A 7826-nucleotide genomic window follows, 5' to 3' on the forward strand; every position below is an offset into this window, starting at 1 on the left:
GAGGGCGTGTCTTCTAGAAAGAGGGCGTGTCTTCTAGAAAGAGGGCGTGTCTTCTAGAAAGAGGGCGTGTCTTCTAGAAAGAGGGTGTGTCTTCTAGAAAGAGGGAGTGGCTTCTAGAAAGATGGCGTGGCTTCTAGAAAGAGGGCGTGTCTTCTAGAAAGAGGGAGTGGCTTCTAGAAAGAGGGTATGTCTTCTAGAAAGAGGGCGTGTCTTCTAGAAAGAGGGAGTGGCTTCTAGAAAGAGGGCGTGTCTTCTAGAAAGAGGGCGTGTCTTCTAGAAAGAGGGAGTGGCTTCTAGAAAGAGGGCGTGTCTTATAGAAAGAGGGCGTGTCTTCTAGAAAGAGGGCGTGTCTTCTAGAAAGTGGGCGTGTCTTCTAGAAAGAGGGCGTGGCTTCTAGAAAGAGGGCGTGTCTTCTAGAAAGAGGGCGTGTCTTCTAGAAAGAGGGAGTGGCTTCTAGAAAGAGGGCGTGTCTTCTAGAAAGAGGGAGTGGCTTCTAGAAAGATGGCGTGTCTCCTAGAAAGAGGGCATGTCTTCTAGAAAGAGGGAGTGGCTTCTAGAAAGAGGGCGTGTCTTCTAGAAAGAGGGCGTGTCTTCTAGAAAGAGGGAGTGGCTTCTAGAAAGATGGCGTGTCTTCTAGAAAGAGGGCGTGTCTTCTAGAAAGAGGGCGTGTCTTCTAGAAAGAGGGTGTGGCCTGAGGCCAGGAGCCCCGCCCCTCCCCCACGTGGGAGACCTCGTGACTCGTGGCTGTCAGTGGGATGATCCCCCTCGTGCTGATCACAAGCCGCCGTCGTCGTCGTCGTCACCACCTCGTGGTCGTCGTCACCGTTCTTCTCGTCGTCGCCTCCGAGTGAGAGACACGGAGAGAGACACGGAGAGAGACACGGAGAGAGACACACAGAGAGACAGAGAGACACACACAGAGAGACACACACCCACAGAGACAGGCACAGAGAGACACGAGAGAGACAGACACAGAGAGACACAGAGAGAGAGACACACACAGAGAGACACAGAGAGAGACACACAGAGAGACAGAGAGACGCGAGAGAGACAGAGAGACAGAATTTGCGTGTCATCCTTGCGCAGGGGCCATGCTAATCTTCTCTGTATCGTTCCAATTTTAGTATATGTACTGCCGGAGCAAGTACAGAGAGACACAGAGAGACAGAGAGAGACAGACACACAGAGAGAGACAGACACACAGAGAGACACAGAGAGACACAGAGAGAGACAGACACAGAGAGAGAGAGAGAGAGACACAGAGAGAACACACACAGAGAGAGACACAGACACAGAGAGAGACAGAGAGAGAGAGACACACAGAGAAACACAGAGAGACAGAGAGAGACAGAGAGACACAGACACAGAGAGACAAGCACACAGAGAGACACGGAGAGACAGAGACACAGAGAGACATACACAGAGAGACAGAGAGAGAGACACAGAGATACACAGAGAGAGACACACACAGAGAGACACAGAGAGACAGAGAGAGACAGAGAGACACAGAGAGAGACACAGAGAGACAGAGAGAGACAGAGAGAGACACGCACATAGAGATATGTAATATACAGTTTATACACACAAACAGTACTGTTATATATCACACACAATTTTTATAGAGATGTAGGACCTGAAATACACGCGCCACGCGCTCTGTGGGTCTGTTGCTAGGCAGACAAGCAAGTGTACAGTAGGGTATTGAGGACGATGTTGTTGTTGCTGAGAGGAGACCCGTTAAGTGACGTGACAGCTGTTATGGGCAACCGGGGACACAGGCCGGTGATTGGCCGAGAGGGTGATTGCTTAACGAGTGGCGTCGCCCAGGCGGCAATAACAAAGTCACGTGGGGTTGGGGGCCTGGGGGGTGATGGGTAATCGGGGGGTGAGATAATGAATAGGGACTGATTGGGGTGGATCTAAAAATACAGTGATACCTCGGTTCACGAACGCTTCTGTTCACGAACAACTCGGTTTCGAACAGAAAAGTTCATAAAATATGCTCCAGTTCACGAACAGGAGCCGCGGCCATTTTAATGCTATTTCCAGGCTGTCACGTGGTCGTGACTTCCTGTAGGAAGATCGTGGAGAGAAGAAGAGACACAGAAAGAAGTACTGTGAGTACTGTGAAGACACTTTCAGTGACTTTTTGCTTTTTGGTGTGCTTTTTAGCACATACAGTACTGTACTACTGTACTGTACAATACTGTACTTACTGTAATGTACAGTTCACCCGTTTGAGTGCTTACTGAAGTCATCTCAAGCAAGGTTAGTGTTCTCTCTTTATACATTACTATACTGTACAGTACTAATGTGTATTGTAATTTGTTTAATATTTTTGTGCTTCAAAAACCAAATAAAAGGTCAGAACGGATTAACCGGATTTACATTGAACCCTGTGGGAAAATGTGCCTCGGTTCACGACCAATTCGGTTCGCGACCAGAGTCAGTTCACGAATTAAGTTCGTGAACCGAGGTATCACTGTATAGCGTAACAGAGAGACGGAGTCTTGGTGGAAGCTGGAGCGATGGGGAGCTGGAGTGATGGTGCCCGGAATAGCGGAGAGCAGGAGTAAGAGAATACGATAACGGTAGCAGTGGGGAGAAGATAGGTCACAGAGACCCATACTCATAGAGACCCACACTCATACAGACACACAGAGACCCATACTCATAGAGACCCACAGATACCCACACTCATAGACCCACAGAGATCCATACTCATAGAGACCCACACTCATAGAGACACACAGAGACCCATACTCATAGAGACCCACACTCATAGAGACCCACAGAGATCCATACTCATAGAGATCCACAGATACCCACACTCATAGAGACCCACACTCATAGAGACCCACAGAGATCCATACTCATAGAGACCCACAGAGATCCATACTCATAGAGATCCACAGAGACCCCACTCATAGAGACCCACAAAGACACACAGAGACCCATACTCATAGAGACCCATACTCATAGAGACCCACAGAGACCCATACTCATAGAGACCCACAGATACCCACACTCATAGAGACCCACAAAGACACACAGAGACCCATACTCATAGAGACCCATACTCATAGAGACCCACAGAGACCTATATTCATGGAGACCCACAGAGACTCATACTCATAGAGACCCACACTCACAGAGACACACACTCACAGACCCACAGAGACCCACACCCACAGAGACCCACACTCACAGAGACACACACTCACAGAGACCCACAGAGACCCACACGCATAGAGACCCACACTCACAGAGACCCACAGAGACCCATACTCATAGAGACCCACAGAGACCCACACCCACAGAGACCCACAGAGACCCACACTCACAGAGACCCACACTCACAGAGACCCACAGAGACCCACAGAGACCCACACTCATAGAGACCCACAGAGACCCACAGAGACCCACACCCACAGAGACCCACAGAGACCCACAGAGACCCACACTCATAGAGACTCACAGAGACCCACAGAGACCCACACCCACAGAGACCCACAGAGACCCACAGAGACCCACACTCACAGAGACCCACAGAGACCCACAGAGACCCATACTCATAGAGACTCACAGAGACCCACAGAGACCCACACTCATAGAGACCCACAGAGACCCACAGAGACCCACACTCACAGAGACTCACAGAGACCCACAGAGACCCACACTCATAGAGACTCACAGAGACCCACGAGACCCACACTCACAGAGACTCACAGAGACCCACAGAGACCCACACTCATAGAGACTCACAGAGACCCACAGAGACCCACACTCATAGAGACCCACAGAGACCCACAGAGACCCACACTCACAGAGACTCACAGAGACCCAGAGACCCACACTCATAGAGACTCACAGAGACCCACAGAGACCCACACTCACAGAGACTCACAGAGACCCACAGAGACCCACACTCATAGAGACTCACAGAGACCCACAGAGACCCACACTCACAGAGACCCACAGAGACCCACAGAGACCCACACTCATAGAGACTCACAGAGACCCACAGAGACCCACACTCACAGAGACCCACAGAGACCCACAGAGACCCACACTCATAGAGACTCACAGAGACCCACAGAGACCCACGAGACCCACACTCATAGAGACTCACAGAGACCCACACAGAGGTGACGACGACTGTGGCGCTTGCTGTGACGTCACAGGAGGACCGAGCGAGAATCCCACCGGCGACAACCGCCGGCCATGCAGAGGAGAATCTCGGACATCTGGGCCGGGCTCAGGGGGCAGGAGCAGCAGCAGCACCCGCCGCAGCAGCAGCAGCCGCCGCAGCAGCAGCAGCGACAGCAGCAGCAGCAGCAGCCACAGCAGCAGCAGCAGCGGCAGCAGCAGCAGCAGCAGCGGCAGCAGCCGGACAGACAGGGCGGGCGTCTCAGCGGAGGCGACTGGGAGTCGAGGAGGGAGAGGGAGTCCAGGAGGGAGAGGCAGAGGGAGCAGGCGCGGGAGGCCAGGGAGGCGTGGGAGCGCGAGTATTTCGCGTTGCACCGCTCCCTCGGGAGGCGGCGGGAGCGGCGGGAGTGGCGGGAGCTCGAGAGGGGGGCCAACGCTCCCTTGAACCCGGCGGGGGGCGGGGGGGGCACGGCGGGGGGAGGGGAGGGAGGGCGGGGGGAGGAGTGGAGAGAGGGGGAGGGAGGGCGGGGGGAGGGGTGGGTGGGGCGGGGGGAGGGGGGATGGTGGAGGGAGGGCGGGGAAGAGCGGGGGGAGGGGTGGAGAGGGAGGAGAGGGGGGAGGGAGGGGTCGCAGGGGGGGGCAGGGAGAGGGGGAGGAGGGGGCTGAGTGGTTTGATCGACTGCGATCACTACGCTGAGATGGACCCCAAATCATCAGTTCGGGAGGGGGAGGGGGATCAGGAGGGACGAGCAGTGGGTGAGGGAGGGAGGGGAGGGAGGGGTGGAAGGGAGGGAGGGGAGGAGGTAGAGAGGGGGGGGAGGGAGGGGGAGGGAGGAAGGGAGGGAAGGGTGGAAGGGAGTGGTGGGAGGAAGGAGGGAGGAAGGGGAGGCAGGGAGGGAGGGTGGGGGTGTAGGTGTGCGGCTTGCTACAAGCGTCTCAGCATGGCACCGTGTGGGGCTGGTGGCTGGTGTCAAAATGCCTCCAAGTGTCGCCAGGTCTCCACGTGGAACTCTGAGAGGAGGTTTCCGTCTGTTTGCGTTCGGGCCTCGTACGTGGAGGTGTTGTAGACACGATGAGGAGGTGGGTCGGCCCCCAACCAGGGATTGAACTGGTGTCCCTCCTCGTTCGATGGTTTTCGTTTGTTTGTTGACGTTAACTATTTTGACATTAGGTTTAAAGTTACCTTTGATGAATGCAACAGTTGCCGCTGGGCGTGCGTTCATTAGAAGCGGTTCAAAATGTGTGGAGGATGCAACTGAATTGCCGACATGGAGTGTTACGTGATACCCAGGCAGCAAAACCCCAGCACTCAACTTGATTCCCAGGTTGAGGATCAGAGGGGAACGATTTGGCGGTTGTATAAAACTGTTTACAATTAAAAACTATTCTGGAATGGGTCCGAGGAAGTGTTTTTGCACGTGAAGATATCATCTTCTTGGTTATTTCGGTAAAGTCACGTAGAAGGGAAATAATAAAATAATAGAAATAAAACATTATAAAATACAATTCTCACGACGTTTCGGCCACAACGCAAGCAGCGGTCCTCAGGTGAAGAACAGATCTGTCGAGAAGACATTCAGACGCTGTCTTCTCGACAGACCTGTTCTACACCTGAGGACGGCTGCTTGCGTTGTGGCCTAAACGTCGTGAGAATGATTTTATTGTTTTATTTTTATTATTTTATTATTTTCATTCTACGTGACTTTACCGAAAGAACCAAGAAGATGAATCCCTGCTGCAGTCACGAAAGCTTTTAAGTGAAGATATCAGTCGAAGAGACCAGTCCATTCCAGCGAGGAAACTTCTTAATAAGTTGCCCTGTTCACGTTGAAGAGTCTTTGGTGTTTGTCGCATTTTGTATCGACTAGCCAAGCCCGTCCCTTTATCTGCGAAGTGGCAGGAGTGGGTCTGCACCAGAGGTCGCAACCGGGTACCCGATACCCGTACCCTACCCGATACCCGGGTACCCGGCCGGGTACGGGTACCCGTTTGCGACCCTGCACAAGGCAAGCAGCCGTCCTCAGGTGAAGAACAGGTCTGTCGGAAAGACAGCGTCTGAATGAACACCACCAAGCTTGGCAGCAATATACGCTGCCAAACCTGGTGGTGTTTCATTCAGACGCTGTCTTTCCGACAGACCTGTTCTTCACCTGAGGACGGCTGCTTGCGTTGTGGCCGAAACGTGGTGAGAATTGTAATTTATGATGTTTTATTATTTCCCTTCTACGTGACTTTACCGGAAGAACCAAAAAGTCTGCACGTGGGTTTTGTTAATTGATACGCGATTCTCTTTAAATTTTTACGGTGTGTACACAAGGTACACACCGCGTTTGGTTGAACACTTTAGACGTTTATAATTTTAAAGAAAGTTTTTTACTTTAGTCTAATGGATGAGAGTAAAACATGTCTGTTAAGTCGGACTTGAAATTGTCTCCTGAAATGGGTGCTTTTGTGCGACCGGTCTTAATCTGAAATGAGCATGGACATGACAATTTAATGGAGTTGTGTTTGTATTTCACAAGGCGGCATTGAATGTTGCGGAATGTATATTGGCGCATTGGCCGTGGTGAAGTGTCTGGCGAAGATTAAAGTTGACCGGCTGTTGGCTTTAGAACATTGCTTCTTTGAATTTACTGCGTTGCTTTAGATTGCTAGTGTTTGTGTACTGTGTGTACTGTGTGTGTGTGTACTGTGTGGGTTTGTGTACTGTGTGTGTACTCTGTGTGTGTGCACTGTGTGTGTACTCTGTGTGTGTACTGTGTGTGTAGTGTGTGTACTGTGTGTGTGTACTGTGTGTGTACTCTGTGTGTGTACTCTGTGTGTGTGTACTGTGTGTACTGTGTGTGTGTACTGTGTGTGTGTGTGTACTGTGTGGGTTTGTGTGTGTACTGTGTGTGTACTCTGTGTATACTGTGTGTGTACTGTGTATACTGTATGTGTACTGTGTGTGTACTGTGTGTGTACTCTGTGTGTGTACTGTGTGTGTAGTCTGTGTGTGTGTGTACTCTGTGTGTGTACTCTGTGTGTACTCTGTGTGTGTAGTGTGTGTACTGTGTGTGTAGTCTGTGTGTGTACTCTGTGTGTGTACTCTGTGTGTGTACTCTGTGTGTAGTGTGTGTACTGTGTGTGTACTCTGTGTGTGTGTACTGTGTGTGTGTGTACTGTGTGTGTACTGTGTGTGTGGGGGTGGGTGAGTGAGTGATGAGTGGGTGGGTGGGTGAGTGAGTGGGTGAGTGAGTGAGTGGGTGAGTGGGTGAGTGAGTGGGTGGGTGGGTGGTGAGTGAGTGAGTGGGGGAGTGAGTGAGTGGGTGAGTGAGTGGGTGAGTGCGTGAGAGAATGGATGAGTGAGTGAGTGTGTGAGTGCGTGAGTGAATGGGTGAGTGAGTGAGTGGGTGAGTGAGGGGTGAGTGGGTGGGTGAGTGGGTGAGTGAGCGAGTGGGTCGGTGAGGTGGGTGGGTGAGTGGGTGGGTGAATGGGTGAGTGAGTGGGTAGTGAGTAGGTGAGTGATGGGTGAGTGAGTGGGTGAGTGAGTGGGTGGGTGAGTGAGTGAGTGGGTGGGTGGGTGAGTGAGTGGGTGGTGGGTGGGTGAGGAGTGGATGAGTGAGTGGGTGGGTGACTGGGTGAGTGAGCGAGTGGGTGAGTGAGTGAGTGGTGGTTGGGTGAGTGGGTGAGTGATT

General features: G+C 52.2%; 1 non-coding gene across 1 annotated transcript; it reads right to left on the reverse strand.

Annotated features, from left to right (window-relative positions):
• Window positions 1–1046: 1046 nt before the first annotated feature.
• On the reverse strand, window positions 1047–1148 carry LOC133362600 (U6 spliceosomal RNA). Its single transcript, XR_009757514.1, has one exon. It is a non-coding gene; the product is annotated as a U6 spliceosomal RNA (small nuclear RNA).
• Window positions 1149–7826: the final 6678 nt, after the last annotated feature.

The sequence above is a fragment of the Lethenteron reissneri genome, unplaced genomic scaffold, assembly GCF_015708825.2.
Source record: "Lethenteron reissneri isolate LAM-NWPU_2019-01 unplaced genomic scaffold, ASM1570882v1 scaffold_1542, whole genome shotgun sequence".
In the NCBI taxonomy this organism is placed as follows: domain Eukaryota; kingdom Metazoa; phylum Chordata; class Hyperoartia; order Petromyzontiformes; family Petromyzontidae; genus Lethenteron; species Lethenteron reissneri.